At 40.0% G+C, this 17,763-nt stretch overlaps 1 protein-coding gene across 1 annotated transcript in view; it reads left to right on the forward strand.

The window, feature by feature from the left end:
- The window catches only part of TBC1D22A (TBC1 domain family member 22A), a 735,477-nt gene that overhangs the window by 712,551 nt on the left and 5,163 nt on the right, over nucleotides 1-17,763 (forward strand). The gene's annotated exons all lie outside the window — the stretch shown is intronic.

Below are 17,763 nucleotides of genomic sequence, written 5' to 3' on the forward strand. Positions count from 1 at the left end.
GAGTCAACAGCGGAAGAGGGGAGAAGATGGAAGAAGCCCCCCGGAGTCCGGAGAAGCCCCCCCCCGGAGTCCGGAGAAGACCCCCGGAGAGCGGAAGACCCCCGGAGAGCGGAAGAAGAAGCCCCCCCTGGTAATTGAGCTAATAACGAAGACAGGGGGGGCATCCGGAGCAGAATAATAAAATATTTTAAAAAGCCTTGTGTTGTGTGTTTACTACATTTTACTTTTTGCCTCCAGGTGAATGGATAGGGGTACGATGTACCCCATATCCATTCACTTAGGGTGGGGGGCCGGTATCTGGGGGCCCCCTTATTTGAGGGGACTCCCAGATTCCGATAAGCCTCCGCCCGCAGACCCCGACAACCAATGGCAAGGGTTGTCGGGAAGAGGTCCTGTCCTCATCGACATGGGGACAGGGTGCTCTGGGGTGGGGGGGCCCGCAGTGCGCCCCCCTGCCCCAGAGCACCCAACCCCCCCATGTTGAGGGCATGCGGCCTGGCACGGCTCAGGAGGGGGGGGCGCTCGCTCGTCCCCACTCCCATTCCTGGCCGGCCGGGTAGCGTGCTTTGGATACGGGTCTGGTATGGATTGTAGGGGGACCCCCTACGTCAATTTTTCGGCGTGGGGGGGTCTCCTTACAACCCATACCAGACCTAAGGGCCTGGTATGCTCCTGGGGGGGAACCCATGCCGGTTTTGAATTTAAAAATTGCCGTGGAGTTCTCCCTCAGGAATGCATACCAAATGCCGTCGCTGGAATGGGCCTTTACAAGGTTTGGCTAACTTTCCACATTGTAAAACCAGCCCTAATTTTGCGCCGGCAAATTCGGAACTTAGGCAGAAATCAAAGTGCTGAAATGCTTTGAAAATCTGCTTAAGTCCTCATTTGCATACGCAAAGCTGGATTTCAATGAGAAATGCCCCCAGTGGCGGATGCGGTACTGCATCCTAAAATCTGACCGTGTAAGTGTCTTACACATGTCAGATTTTCTGCCTAACTTTGGAAAAATCCTTTTGAGAATCGTTTCCAAAGTTAGGCACAGGGATACGCAGGCTGAACAGCAGTTAAGTCTGCGTATCTCTTTTGAGAATTTGGCCCCTGCTGCTCATTACCATATCAGCAAACAACCTTCATGGTGTTGGGTAATTGTATTTATCTAAAATGTTTAAAATTACCAACATATATACCACTTTTTCTATTTTTTCCATCAAATGCAACATAATTTTCAAAGAAAACATATCCAGATCTGAATTCAGAGGTTCTTCTGTGTCTGCCAATAAGCTCATCAGATACTAGTTAACTCCCTGTCAGCCCCCTGGGTCAGCCTTCATGAATTCCTCTTTTTTGCCCTACTGTGCATTGCTTGAAATAAAATCTGTTGAACTATTGTTTTTTAAAACATTGGCCTGGCACCCAAATTGAGTCATGAAGATTTTTTGTGATGGGTCCCCACAGGACTGTGTAGTAAAGTAGCCTGTTTTTTTTATTTTTTGTTGGGCAAATAAAAAAATCGTGCTAAAAACACACTACATGCTTTTCAGCAGATTTTCCATTTAAGTCTGTTGAACCAAAAAAAGCACCGTTTTGCATTTCCAAAAATGCACACACACAAAAATGCATTGATGTAAATGTGTTCCATACAGTAGGAATGTTAAAAATGTCCTGCATTTCTGCAAAAAGCGTGAAAAAATGCATTGGTGTGAATGGAGCCTTACTATTAGTCACAGCGTGCAATCTGGACCCGTAGCAGTACCAGAATCTGGAGTGCAAGAATGAGACTACATGATAGGAACCAACATGGAACAGGACATAGACAGAAAGTGTACAGACAAGGAATAAGGCTGGATTCACACCTATGCATTTTTAGTGCTTTTTTGCAGATTTGCACTACAGAACATGTTCCATAGGAAACCATGTTAAATGGACTGTAGTGCTAATCTGCAAAAAGCACTAAAACTGCATAGGTGTAAATCCAGCCTGACTGATAGACACCAGGCTGGAAACACTAAGGGAAAACTGGAACTAGGAGGGATAAACAGGTACAGGTCAGGAACAGTGAAATGGGGTGAAAGCAGTTGTGGGAGAGGAACCTGGCTTAACCACTTAGGGTCCGGCTAACGCCGATATACTTCGGCAGAATGGCACGGCTGGGCTTAATGAATCACATACGGTTACGTGATTGTGCCCAGCCGTGCCATTCTGCTGAAGTATATCGGCGTTAGCCGGACCTTAAGTGGTTAAGCCAGGTTCCTCTCCCACTGGCGGCACGCTCGCGACCCCGGTCCGAAGCTCCGTGACCGCGCCCGTGGGACACCTTCCCTGTTCTTCGTTGTGGCAGTGTCATTGATCGTCTGTTTCCTAATATAGGGAAGGACGGTCAATGATGTAACACATCCAGCCCCGCCCCCCTACAGTTAGAAACACATATGAGGTCACACTTAACCCCTACAGTGCCCCCTAGTGGTTAACTCCTAAACTGCAATTGTCATTTTCACAATAAACAATGCATTTTTATAGCACTTTTTGCTGTGAAAATGACAATGGTCCCAAAAATGTGTCAAAATTGTCCGATGTGTCCGCAATAATGTCGCAGTCATGAAAAAAATCGCTGATCACCGCCATTAGTAGTAAAAACAAAATTATTAATAAAAATGCAATAAAACTATCCCCTATTTTGTAAACACTATAAATTTTGCGCAAATCAATCGATAAACACTTATTGCAATTTTTTTTACCAAAAATAGGTAGAAGAATACGTATCGGCCTAAACTAAGGGGGAAAAAGTTTTTTTTTATATATTTTTGGGGGATATTTATTATAGCAAAAAGGAAAAAATATTATATTTTTTTCAAAATTGTCGCTTTATTTTTGTTTATAGAGCCATGTTGCACGACCGTGCAATTGTCAGTTAAAGCGACACAGTGCCGAATCGCAACAAGGGGCCTGGTCCTTTACCTGCATATTGGTCCGGGTCTTAAAGGAGTTGTAAATTTAAAAAAAATGTATGCTGAAATGACTGTTTACAGGGTATAGAGACATAATAGTTAACTGATTCCTTTTAAAAACGATTAAAAATAGATACATTTCGTTTTTGCATGTTGTTTCCTGCCTCTCTGCTACACAGAGCAGTGATGGTTTGGAAAACGAAACTGATCCAAAGGGGAGGTGCTGTGGGGTTTTAGACACACCGTAATCACACCTCCTTGAAGTTAGTGACCACAGAGAGGAAGCTCCCAGCACTGTGGTTATCAGGAAACAGACAACCAGGAAGTGTGGAGATCAGAGAAGAATTACAGCAACTTGAGAGCAAAAACGAACAATGAGGACATGAAAACAGCACTGCATTTAAGGTAAAGGAAGCTATTAAGATAAAAAAAAAATTCCTTTACAAACCCTTTAAGTGGTTAAAGGGCTTGTGCGTGTTTTTTCACCTTAATGCATCCTATACATTAAGGTGAAAAAACACCTTGCAGTGTCTGGCTGAATTATATCCTTCTTTTCTGATGGCGATTCTGCGCACCATAAGAATGATCATAGCAGTTCCACCGCTTGATCGTTCTTATAGGCGACAGGAGTGGACATCGTCGCCCCCCCCCCCCCCTCCCGCCACCATCCGGTGCTTCTCCGGGCTCTCCCGTGCCATCGGGGGCCCGGAGAATGAATTCGGCTGGTACCCGGAAGTAAACAAAGCCACGATCATGGCTGTCAGCATGAGATTGTTAGGGAAATGGTTAAGCTGACTTCTCAACAAACCCAGAAGCGCAAATAACACGCTTCTATAGCTAAACTGAGTTTCCCAGAGCTTTTCTTGCAATGATGATTGGTAAGTTTTAGTGATCCATCAGAGCAAATATAATCTAAATGTAACTGGTTTGTGGCAAATCGAGGATTATGAAAGGCTGCAGCATAGATTGGTGGCTAGATGTACTGGCATAAGCCGATCACATCTCTGCTGGCCATGAGTTACTTAAAGAAGGAGCAGATAACGCACACTGCAAATACGCTTTTACACAGAGCTCCATTCCCCAGATGGAAGGAGAAATCCTTATAAATTATTATAGGCATTTATATAGCATTGTCATTTTACACAGCATATATATATATATATATATATATATATATATATATATATATATATATATATATATATATATATATATATATAAATAATATGTTATTCATGTCAGTTCCTGTCCTCAAAAAGTGTGGGAGGTAATCTGGACAACTTTGGAAAACCCATGCAAGCACAAGGTGAACATGCAAACTTTATGTAGATAAAATCCTGGCCAATTCTCAAACCAAGAATCCCAGTACTGCAAGCCACTGTGCTGCCCATCACTTTAGGAATTGATCAGTGCAGTATATATGTACCTTTTAAATCAGTGTAGTAGGAAAAAAGTGTGAATAAAGATCCACACCCACCCAAGCTGGCCATTGCAATCTGGAGATTTTCAGATATGCATGCATGAGATGACCATGCTACACTGTCTTTTGGCTCAGTGTCTGTCCTAAAATGCAATTTTCTGGTTGCATAAGCATTCTTGTTTAGGCAATACAGGAAGAACGAGAGTAGGTTTAGCATTTTTTTGTGTGAGTTTGCATGATCACTGATGTGTCTCCTGTGCTAAAGTTTCTTAACCTGCCTGACAACTTTATTTGCTTAGAACATCCATTTGGTTACTCCAATCGGTATTCGATTGATGCCCTTTGTATATACATACTGTATCTCCGCTTTGTATCATAGGCTCACAGTGACTGGCTAGGGAACAAACATACTGTGTGATTGTTTCTTTCCCAGTTTTCGGTCAGCCTTTATAGTGTTTTCAGTCTTCAGCTGGCTGTAGACGTAAATTGATTTTCAAATCCCTTATCAGTTGGTTTTGTCAATGGTTATCTTGCGAGTATGGTCTATTGTTGTTGAAGCAGCTACAAAAACAACATTAAAGCCAACAACTTTCACAATGGAATAGTTGTGTTGGAATGGCATATACGATTCTGCTGCAAATGTTAAAAAATGTAACGTATATAGCATGGACAGTTGCGACAAGTAGATGAATTATTTTCAAGTTACAAAAAAAAGCCTTGGACCATATCCTCAGCCTGTGGTCAGTGCCTACAATTGATCTATGACTATGTCTAGTTTACACTGGATGTATATTAATAAGCTTTCAAGAAAATGCAGAAACAAGATTTCAAGAAACCTGGGGTAAATGGACGAACTTTAAGCAATCCCCGACTTATTTGAAGATCATGGGGAGCGAAGAAGACCTTTGAGTAGGTGTTGGGGGGGGGGATGGGGGAGAGAGAGGAGCCTCTTTTTTTTTTTTTCACATAATATGAAGTGATAGGGGGAGGACAGAAAGTCCCCCACCGCACTTCCTTAAAAATAAGGACACACACATATGGGCACTGGGATGGAAATAGGATACACTATAAAAGGGGATATCCCCCCCCCCCTTTTTTTGTTGTTGTGTTGTTTGTTGATGTCTGATGACAAGAGACACGTAGGTGTATACATAAGGTGATGGGTTGAATGCGGGGGGCGACCTGGTACGGACTATATGAAAGTACCCGGATGGTCCTACCCCGCTCCCGCTTTTCTCCCCCCTCTTTTTTTTTTTTTTTCTCTTTCTCTCTCTTTCTCCCTCCCTCCTCTCTTTCCTCTTCCCCTCCCTCTCTTTTCCCTGTGATAGACAGGTATGGGTGTGTAAGCCAATATGTATATGTTGGCTCAGATCTTCATGGGGGGAAGGGTGGGAGGTTGGTGGATATGACCACTCTACCACCAAGAGGTCTTTTAATAATGAGAGGTAGGGTAGGAAAGGAAAAGGTGCTAAGGTATAATAGAAGTATTATTATAGATCTAGGATTATAAGGACGGACCTAGCTCTGTACCCACACAAATATATATATATTTTTTTTATATGTATGTATTATGTTGTATGTATATGTTAATGTATATGTTCTATGTATGAATAATTTATGAACTATATATTGGATGCTGATTTTAAAAACATTTTTAAGAAAGTTTGTAAAGATTTTTCTATGTGAAAATAATAAAAACAATTTAAATACACTGGATGTATAAATGTCAGTTGGTTTCTTAGCAAATGGCTGTTTTATGTGGTAAGTTGTTATACATTTACAGTTTTTTTTGTGTGTTTGGTATGAACTTGTCATTATACTTTAGCCTCAGAACTATATTGCAAACTACTACTTTAGGGCAATATAGCCTCTGTATACTTTGTGGGTCAGGGCACTTGTTAGAAGGTCTATGTACTTGTTATAACAGTATGAAGTTATGCTGTTACTAATTAGCTGTCAGCATTACAATTCTAATTTACTGAATTAAACTGCATATATCAACAGGCAGCAGCATGTAATTAGTATGTTTTATGGGAATGAACCAGCAATAGGAGCTGACAGATTTTGAAAACATTTATTCGTGTCAGGATTTGCAAATCTTAAAAAGAATGAAAAATTGTGGCCTAATAAATATCCTAGAATAAATCAGAGACCAATGCAATTGCAAATGTAGGAAGGAACTAGTTTACCCTAATGTTATATTGCAGACAGTTTGTTCCAGTTTCTGCCAAAACCTGCTTTTCTCTTTGTTTAAGGCCAGGTTCACACCTATGCGAATTGAGTGCGGTTTAAACCGCATCTAATTCGCAGGACATTTCAAAATACATTGTTTTCAATGAGGCTGGTTCACATATGTGCGATGCATCCGCACTGCATATTGCCTCCAAACCGCATGCGGTTTTTATGTCTTGCGGTGCGGCTCAGGTGCAAATTCAGTCCCATTATCTTCTATGGGTACGCATCTAATTCGCACATGTGTTCAGTTCTCTGCAGGAATTTCTCTCATTCAGCTCAATACAATTCTCCCCCACTCTCCTCTCACCCGGAACTTCTCCCAGGTCTCCAAATTCGCACCTGATCTGCAGCTAAACCGCAGTTGATCTGCAGAACACCCTCTAGAGAAATTCGCAATGAGAACGCAGCTCCAAAACGCAACGCACTAGTGTGATTCCGGGCCTCAAAGCTTTAGGATCAGTTCACACCTATGCGTTTTTTTAATGCTTTTTGCAGAAACGCATTACAGTTAATTTAGCATGGTTTGCGATGGGACACTTTCACATCCATTCTTTTTACAGCCGCTGTGTTTTTGGAAAGGGTCAGGGACATTTTTAAAAGCAAAACAGTGTGGTTTTGCTTCAATAGACTTCAATGGAGAAGCTACAGAAAAGCTTGGTGTGCGTTTTTTCAGCAATTTTACCAGAATTTTACTGTGATTTGTGTCTTTTAATAAACCAAACTACAAATTGGTAAAAAAAAATGCCAAATGCGCAAAAAATGCATCATAAACCCCTGTGCAAAAAATGCAAAATGCATTGCAAAAGCAAACTACACAGGTATGAACCAAGCCTTACCTACGTTTGCTTGACTTATCTACAATTGGTCATTCATTTGCACCACACATTTGAGACCACTGTACATTTCTCCAGTGGCGAAAGCAAGCGGTAAATCTTGACCAACACTATGGCCCGGATTCACAAAGACTTACGCTGACGTATTTACAGTTCCAGGGACTTTTTTGCACTGGCGGAGATTGATTGTCGATTGGACTTTCAGATGCCTTCACACAGTAACTATTAAGTGAGTGCTTTGATGCCTTTTAATATTAAAGTGATACCGTTTTTACTAAGTGGCGCCTGTCTTTCTGTTTACATGTGCTGGAGTCCGGCTTCGGCTCCCCCTGCAAGGCTGCCCAGTTAAAGGACTGCCATTTCACATAGAGCTTTTCATAGCTCAAAGGTCTTTATGGAGAATTCTGTTTGATCTTATGTTTCAGTATGCGCCATTATTGTATTTATTTTTCTATACAAGGCTGTGGTTTAGGTATTTGGAGACAGAGATTTTTGTAGGGGATTGGCACACCTCATTTATCTTTACGCACAAATCTTCAAACTCCCGCTGGTATAAAGACCTAGTCTGTATCAACCGAATATTCCTGACCTCCTTCGATACATGTTGATGCTGTCACGGAGAGAGAGGAACATATTTACATGTTTAGTGGGAATGTGCCTGACTACATCCCTTTTGGAAACAGATTTTTCAGATTTACAATGAGATTTAGGCTGCTTTCACACTGAAAGCGCCCGGGCGTCAGCGGTAAAATGTCGCTATTTTTAACGGCGCTTTATCGCCGTCTTTTCAGCGCTTTTAACCCCCGCTAGCACCTGAAAAAGGGTTATAAGTGCTGCTACAATGACGCTTTGGCGGTGCTGCCCATTCATTTCAATGGACACGGGCGCTTTAGGAGCAGTGAGTTCACCGCTCCTAATGCTCTCTAATGAAGCTGCTGGCAGGATTTTTTCTGATGTCCTGCCAACGCACCGCTCAGCTTTTACACTGGAGTGAATGGAGTTAATGTTTGAGGGCGCTTTGCAGGCACTATTTTTAGCGCTATAGCGCCTGCAAATCGCCTCAGTGTGAAAGGGGTCTAATGATGAATCTCTCATCCCCCTCCTTGCCCTTTTATCTATCCTCCTGGGCTCAGCCAAATCCCCAAAAAAATCTCCTCAGATTTTTTCTTACGGCTGCATGTCATCTTATTACTACATTTTGGAAAAACGATGTTACCACCCCTTCTAAACATGTTGGTAGATACCCTTAACAACGTCATGCTTATGGAAGAGGTGCAGGCAAGGTAAATGGACACATGGAAAAAACATAAGTTGTGGTATGTGTGTCTTCAGTATTCCTCTTCTAAAGAAATTTAGGAGATTTCTTGCATGAACTGGCAATGTTTTGATACAATGCTTCTATGGACCCCTCTATGTGATATGGACCCATATTCTACAGAAATACATCAGTGGGGACTGTATTTTACTGTGATGCTGCAGTCTGTACATACTTTATGGTTTGATAATAATGGATGCTGTATCTAACGTTCCATTCCTTTTTTCTTTCTACTCTTTCCTCCTTCTACTCTGTGCTCTTTCTCTTCCTTTATTATTTGGGTTTACTCACCTGCCATTACATTGACTTGTTATGTTGTCAATTATGGCGCTTATGCCACCATTTTGACATTTGTTGCCCCCTTTTTTCCTTCTCTTTTTCTATTGTTTGTATGTGACGATTTTGCAAAACTTGAAAATACGTGAATAAAAATATATTCAATCTAACGGTGTGCCTAACAATGTGTAATGTGTGCTGCTTTAACCACTTAAGGACCCCTTCACGCCGATATACGTTGGCAGAATGGCACGGCTGGGCACAATCACGTACCTGTACGTGTCTCAGCTCAGCCGTAGGGGCGCGAGCGCGCCGGCGGCACGTTCGCAAAGCTTTGTGACCACCCTAGCGGGACCCGCAGACCCGATCGCCGCCTGTGTCCCATGATCGGTCACCGGAGCTGAAGAACGGGGAGAGGTGTGTGTGTGTGTGTGTAAACACACCTTCCCCGTTCTTCATTGTGGCAGTGTCCGTGATCGTCTCTTCCCTGATATAGGGAAAGACGATCACTGACGTCACACGTCCAGCCCCCCTACAGTTAGAAACACATATGAGGTAACACTTAACCCCTACAGTGTCCCCTAGTGGTTAACTCCTAAACTGCAATTGTCATTTTCACAGTAAAAAGTGCATTTTTATAGCACTTTTTGCTGTGAAAATGGTCCCAAAAATGTGTCAAAATTGTCCGATTGCATAATGTCGCAGTCACAAAACAAATCGCTGATTGCCGCCATTAGTAGTTAAAAAAATATTAATAAAAATGCAATAAAACTATCCCCTATTTTGTAAACGCTATACATTTTGCGCAAAACAATCGATAAACGCTTATTGCGATTTTTTTTTACCAAAAATAGGTAGAAGAATAAGTATCGGCCTAAACTACGGAAAAAATATGTTTCTTATATCTTTTTTGTGGATATTTATTATAGCAAAAAGTAAAAAATATTTTTTTCAAAATTGTTGCTCTATTTTTGTTTATAGCACAAAAAATAAAAACCACAGAGGTGATCAAATACCACCAAAAGAAAGCTCTATTTGTGGGGAAAAAAGAACGCCAATTTTCAGTTAAAGCGACGCAGTGCCGAATTGCAAATAGGGGCAAGGTCCTTAACCTGCATAATGGTCCGGGCATTAAGTGGTTAACAGACCTGGCTGTTATTTCTCCCTGAAACAGACAGATCTCTGTGTATATAGAGCCCTATGTGTATGTAAACACAGGACTCTGTGCTGTGTTGGCTACAGCCAATAAATAGGTCATAAATCATTGGCCGAGACCTGTTGACAAAATTCCACTGTAGCCAGTGACAGTGTGGATTAGTAGGGGGTGTGCACATGCGCACCCCTAACCCAGAGCATGCTGATGGACGCACATGTACATGATCCAGCCTGCCCACAGTAATGTACTGTGGGGAGACAGGAAGTAGTTAAAAAATAATTTCTAATAATGTTTTTATTATCTTTTTATATATCAAGGGGCATTTGTATACATTGGTGTAACTTTTTGGTTTGAATATTTATGCATCAGTGACATCTGCTCATGGAGGCGACCTAACTCAAAATGCTAGACAATTTATGATGTTTTTCTGCATCTCTGGGGTCCTATGAAGGAGATGAGTGCATTACGTACAACTTGCCTGCATCTTTTAGGTAGGGGTCAGGTTAGTTAGCCATACCCCTGCCATGCTAAATGTATAATCAAGTCCATTGCATGCTTCTGTACCAGCTTGAAATGAATCAAACATCCATAAGTAGAGGACCCACTGTTAGGGGGTGGTTATAACTTAGGATTTGATGTTACCATGAAGAATTTGCACCAAAATATCTTTTATTTTTTTAGTTAGAGGAAGGTAATTTTAATTATATACTAAAAATCTTGTTAGCAACCTGTACAGAATGCCAAGAATTGTCCAAATATTAGTTTAAAATGATTTAATAAAATGAACATATGTGAATATATGCATAATCTGTCAGATATTGCCATCGCAGTGGAAGTCCAAATCTGTTGCTGAACAACCGCAAGAATACTGAGGGCCCAGTATATCTACAGACAGTCAGTGTTGCTACATTGTTATGCCATAATATTAAATACACTTGCATTCTATTCACATCTTCTCATTCTGTAAATGTGGAAAAGTCAGATGAAGATGGGTCTCACTTTTTTCTAAGCCAGTAAACTGGGGGGTTTGAGTTATGGAGGAAAGCATTTGGTAGTATATATTCTACATTTGTGAGCCTTCTAAAGCATGCAGAGATGAGTAAAACTGTTAACATCATCAGATGGCTCAATGATCAAAGCACACAAGAGTCACTCTACTGTTACTGTTTTTGAATCACAAGTATGTGAAGTCCAGAGAATGCTAACATTTCAATCTGATTGTTGCTTTACTAAGGTTAGTAGGTCCTGCCAAAGAGATTTCTTTGTCTTTTGTCTTGTCTATAATTGTGGTGGCTGTAAAAGCAGACCTAAATGTACTTAGCGGATTTTATTTTCAGGCTACAGCCTTACTATCTGTGGAGGTCAAACAAATAGAATTTTCATCTCTTTAACATTTTATAAGACAGGGGTCTGGACAGTTTCATTCACCCTTTATCTACTGAACTTGGATCCCTAAATTAGATTTTGAAATTGAGTGTGTAGCTTAGTCAGTAAGTTACCATAATGCTGGAGCACTGCATTCAACCCTAGAACTATAGAGGTCATAGTAATATAAAGCGAAATGAATTGAAAAAGAAACTCTGAAAAGGAGAAAAGTTATTTCTTTTTAGGTTTTAGCAAAGTAAGCATACATCTTAGAAATCATTCAACCACACCACTGATTTATACTTTAAATTAAAGCCCTAACAGCATGTTGCATAAAGGTAATATATTTGGTAGATAGGTGTTATAACATTTTATATTTAAACAGTATTATTATGGCATTTGACAATGTTCCCTTTTAAAAAATAATTCTATGTATTATGAAATATATTTCATTTATAGACATTCTATTAATGTTGTTAATTATAATGTTGAGGAGGGTACATCTATGGGGGTTAAGCTGTGAGAGCTTGGTGTTACTTTTTAGTTAACTGTAGATCTTCGTTGACAGTTGGATGTACTGGCACAATTCAACTAATGGTTAGTAGTGTTTTTGTTGTGATGCATGATTTCTGCTTGTAGAAGAAGGGGCAGGAACAGATACTTTGACAGCTTTTAGGGAACAGTAGCAATTCAGAATTACAAACCAATGTGATACTGCGTAAATGACAAAATTCAATCAACATAAACAAGGTGTGGCAAATATCTGTATAAGATAATATATGTATATGTTTAGGATAATATACATCAAAATTAAATCAATATATCACATGCCTTGCTAGAAAAATTATGAATACAACAAATATAAAATGGTTATAAAGTAAAATACAAACTGGTGATAAATAAATAAAAGTTAATGCAACATGATCTAAAAGTCCAACACGGTATGAGGAATCCAAGCTGTATGATAAAAGATCTCTGTGCCATAGTACCACTTATTGAAGAAAACCACACCACAGCGGGCCCCCGATGATGTAATTTATGACAAAACATGCATAGGGCGGATCTGAAAGCTGTGACGTCACCATGTCCTGCACGTTGCCACCACGTCCCACACATTGCCACCTTGCATTATGAGGTTTGGGGAGTTCTGGTTGAGGCAGATTGCCTACATTGTTTCTAAGTGTTTTTTATTGGAATAAAACATCCTCAAAGGATTTTATACTATGCAAGCCTGGTGCTCTGTCCTTTCTAAATTCCTGGGGACCATCAGCGGTGGAAAACCTGAATTAGGTGGTCCGAGAGCAGACTGTTGATTCCAGTAATAAGAGTTTACTCACATAAGCGTGTTTTGACTTCTCTTTGACAGTGTGTCACACATCTTCTTGTGGGTTGAAATCCTTACTAGATGTGTGGTAAAGATGGGTGTGTGGTGTGTTTTTCTTCAATAAGTGGACCTATGACGCATCTTTTACGATACAGCTTGGAATCTTCATATGGTTTTGGACTTTTATATTACTTTGTACTTTTATTAATTTATTTAATTTATTTATCACAAATTTATTTATCACTAGTTTGTATTTTACTTTTTTTCCTTGTTTGTACTTGCTGTATTCGGTGCAATTCAAAATTATTTTTGGCCATAAAATTTAAGGAAAAGGTCAGCTTGGCAGAAATATTTTTCAATTTTTTGCTATAAAACAAAAAAAAAAAACAATAAAAAGTTTAGGCTAATTTGTATTCTGCTATGTATTTTTGATAAAACAAAAAACAAAATAAAACACAATAAGCATATATTGATTGGGGTGCGCCAAAGTTTACCCATGCAAACATGACCCTTCCAAAGTATGCTGAACTTGTATAGTAAACTTTGATTTTATAAGTATTGCTATCACTGTTGCTCTGGCTGCAGCCACTACCTGCAGACTAGTGTGAGACAATAATGTAGTTATATAATGCCATTGCTTTTTTGCTCATAACCTGGGGTGAATTCTCTAGTTCACAGATTAATATAAGCAAAAAGTGAATAGAATGCGACATCTGATCACTGTAATACATAAATCAATGTAAATTAATCATGCTTACAGTTAAAAAAAAAAACTACAAGTATAACAGCCTGAAGCAAGTTACAGATGTTTTTATGTCTTGCCATGTCTGCCAGCTCACATTCGTGTTTTGGAGGTTTTTTTTCATTATTCATTCATTTCTTGTCTCGTCAAAATTACAGTTTTTAAGCAAGTGCAACTTCTTTGGTATTAGAAACAAAAGTTTATATAACCACTTCAGCCCCGGAAGATTTTCCCCTTTTAATGACCAGCCCATTTTTTTTGCGATGTGGCACTATGTTGCTTTAACTGACAATTGCGTGGTTGTGCGACACGGTACCCAAATAAAATTGATGTCCTTTTTTTTCCCCACAAATAGAGCTGTCTTTTGGTGGTATTTGATCACCTCTGCGTTTTTTTTTTTTTTTTACTATAAACAAAAAAATAAGATTTTGAAAAAAAATGATGTTTTTTTTAATTTTTGCTATAATATCCCCAATGTAACAAACAAAAACAAATTCAGTTTAGGCCTATATGCATTCTTTTACATATTTTTGGTAAGCGTATATTGATTGGTTTGCGCAAAAGTTATAGTGTCTACAAAATAGGGGATGGATTTATGGCTTTTTTTATTATTTTTTTTTACTAATAACGGTGATTAATTTGAATGAGCCACTTTGCCACCAGAAATGTGCGTAAATTAGTCGGTAAGTGGTTAAAATATTTTACAGCAGAAAGTGATTTTGGCTGCCTTTCCAGTGACAATTCTATTTTAAAGGAAACATGTCATGAACAAATAATCAAGACAATCATTGCTACCCTTTTTCTGGAAATACTAGTTTCTTGGCTTTCAGAATTACTCTTTAAGTATTTCCTAATTTACACATTTGCTCTGGGTAACTTGTGGAAGTAACTCTTGTGAATGTGAAAAGTGAGAGAGTAAAAAAAAAAGGAAATGAAGGAGAGGGTCCAGGAAATCCCTGTATAGTGCTGTAGTTTAAGGTGATAGCTCTCAATAAACAATTCGGGTGAAATAATCTACTTACATTTGGTGGAAATGTGGTCAACCAAATTAATGCTCCAAATTCAAAAACTGCTTGTATAGCATATATTTGTCTCCCTGCAAACTTTAGTCAAGGTCTGTTGCTCTCAATGTTGTGGGGTAATCCAAGCATTGGTGCCTCAAGTTTTTTGTTTGGATGGGAGGAAAAAAAAGCCTCAGACAGAATTTAAATGCAGAATCGCTTGATTAGAAAAGGATATCCAAAATTTGAACCTGCAATTAAAAGGTTTCTTTATTAACTTATTCTGTCACTAATGCTCTGCTAGCCAGCTCCAATTGGAGTTGTGACTTATCAACTCTGAAGTGACCATTCATTTGCTATGAAGTACATAGCGATTGATTTACTAAAACTGGAGAGAGCAAAATCTGGTGCAGCTGTGCATGGTAGACAACCAGCTTCTTTAATTAGGCTTTGACAAAAAAACAGAAGCTGGTTTCTACACAAAGCTGCACCAGATTTTGTGCTTTCCAGTTTTAGTAGGTCAACCCCACCATGTAACAAACAATTTTAACCAGTCTGAGACCCCTTTCACACAAAGGCAGTTTTCAGGCATTTTAGTGCTAGAAATAGCCTCTAAAAAGTCTCCCATTCTGTGCAATGAGTGCTTTCATACTCGGGCGGTACGCTTGCGGGACGTTAGGCAAAGTCCTGCAAGGAGCATCTTGGGAGCGCTTTAAATAGCACTCCCAAAACACCCCTGGCCATTGAAATTAATGGGCAGCACTTCCAACGATCCTTAAAAGCGTTTTTAAAGTGCTGCAAAATGGGAAATTTTCCTTTTTTTTTTTTTTTTTTTTTTAAGGTCATTTCACCATGCTTTGTAATAGAAACATAATTTTAGTGTAATTTTAAACAGGACAAATTATATAGTAAAATATGTTTATTTTTATTGACTGTTAAATTAAGGCTGGGTTCACACTGATGTGAATTGGATGTGGGTTTCCCCTGCATCCAATTCCCATGACAGGAGAGTGTGACCATATCTCAATGGAGCCAGTTCACACATCTCCAGGGTGGGCGTGGAGCGCATTGCATAGGGTTCCTGTGTGTCTTTGGTCCGTTTCAGGTCCGTATTCTTGCCTGAATCATCCATGAAACAGAGAACAGAGACACACCGGACCCCTGCTGTGAGTCACGTCCACACACAACGTGAACCTATAGATCAGTGGTTCTCAGCCTGGGGGTCGAATGGTTGATTTGCCAGGGGTCACCGAATCCTGGGCTGTTCCTGAAGTCCGCACTGCTCTCCCAAACTTTTCGTGGCCACCCAGCAGGGCTGTCCCTTGAGACTGTGGCCGCCCAGCAGGGCTGTTCCTGGAGCCCGCGGCCACCCACTCAGCCTCTTTGCAGACGCTCAGTTAGTTCATTGCATGGCTATCCCTATCTCCTGATTTTGACATATTTGCAGACTCGGTGAAGCTGGAGACTCAGTGAGTAACACTACCTGTGATTATAGTTGCCATTAAAAGTTCCCACTACAGTTCTCAGATCAGCAGATGACCTTGATAAAGAGCACCTAAGTTGGCTGATCAGAACTACCCCAGCACTGCCACTGATCCCACCCCCCACCAGCACTGCCACTGATCCCACCCCCCGCACCAGCACTGCCACTCATCCCACCAGCACTGCCACTCATCCCAACTCCCCACCAGCACTGCCACTCACCCCATTCTCTCCAGCCCCCACCAAGGAGTAAGAGAAGGAATAAAAATGGAGACTACATTGAATGGAGAGGAAAAGAGGGGGAGGAACAAAGAAAAAGGGAGAGAAAGAAAAAGAACAAAAAAGATGGCTAGAGAGAGGAATGGGGGAAAAAAAACAAGAAATAAGAATAGAGAAGAGATAAAAGGGAAAGAAAAGAGAAGAAAGTTTTAATACTGTATGAGTGGAAGGGACGGGAGCGCTAAATGTCCGTGGGTTAGGGGCGCAAATTAATTGATTGTCTTGTCTTGCCTTGGGTGCTGACAACACACACTACGAAAATAATTTTACTGTTAGGGGACCCCACAACTTGGGAAATGTTATCAAGGGGTCACGGCAGTAGTAAGGTTGAGAACCACTGCTATAGATTGTATAGAAAATAAACCATTAAAAAAAATATATTGCCAAGACAAAGCTGGGCATTAGCAAACTGACATCAATAGTGTAGTGATGTCGCTGTTGGGGCACTTCCTTGATGACAACTGAGCCAGGAAATATGGATCTTTCTATGGGAGTCCTCAATAGAATACGCTATAGGATTACCCAGATCACTAGGCTTCACTTATGGTAAAACATATCACTTTTAGATGAGGTGTAAAAGAAATATAATTGTTACCCGATTAGCACCACTGTCTTGCAGCTCTTTGACCTTAGTTCCCACTAAGAACTGTGTGGAGCTTGCTTGATCTCCAGTTTCCTCCCGCAATTCAAAAAGACATACTGGTGACTTATTTGCTTTCCACCCAAATAGGTCTCGGTGTGTGTGTGCATTTGTATGTGAATTGTGGAAACTAGTACGGTAACTTGTTCCAAAATATGTGCTGCAGCCAAAAGAATCGGTGCTATGTAATTTATTGATTTAAAATCTGTTGTCTAACCTAGTGTCCTATGCTACTTGCCTGTTATGATGATTGGCTTCAAGAGTTTGTCGCTGACCCAGAAAAATAATTGCAGATCAGAAGTTCTGATTTTCTTAATTGTTCAGTGTTGGTTATTTCTACCTAAAGTGACACTGGAGAAATGAAAAGGATTTCTCTATTTTGCCAGTGATGTTTATTTTTCTTACCACTGAATGGTAATCATTTACGAAGATGTTGGCCTAACAAAATATATGCATCTGAATGGCCAAAACTTACTAGGTTATCACTAGCAATAAATGATTTTCCAAGGCTGTAGCTCTGGCTGATGACATATTGTAAAATGAAATACATACACACGCAGAGGGGATTAATTGTTAGAGTTTCAGGGTTGATGTATCGCATAATATTTATTCCCACACGTCTATTTCTGCATCTATAGTGTTACAAGTGGATGATATTTAATATTTATTATAGAATCTCTTATGTAAAGGAAATATTATTAAGATGTTTAAATATTATTATTATTTTATTTTTAGACAGGGCTTCTTTTT

The sequence above is a fragment of the Rana temporaria genome, chromosome 3 (assembly GCF_905171775.1).
Source record: "Rana temporaria chromosome 3, aRanTem1.1, whole genome shotgun sequence".
Taxonomy (NCBI): Eukaryota; Metazoa; Chordata; class Amphibia; order Anura; family Ranidae; genus Rana; species Rana temporaria.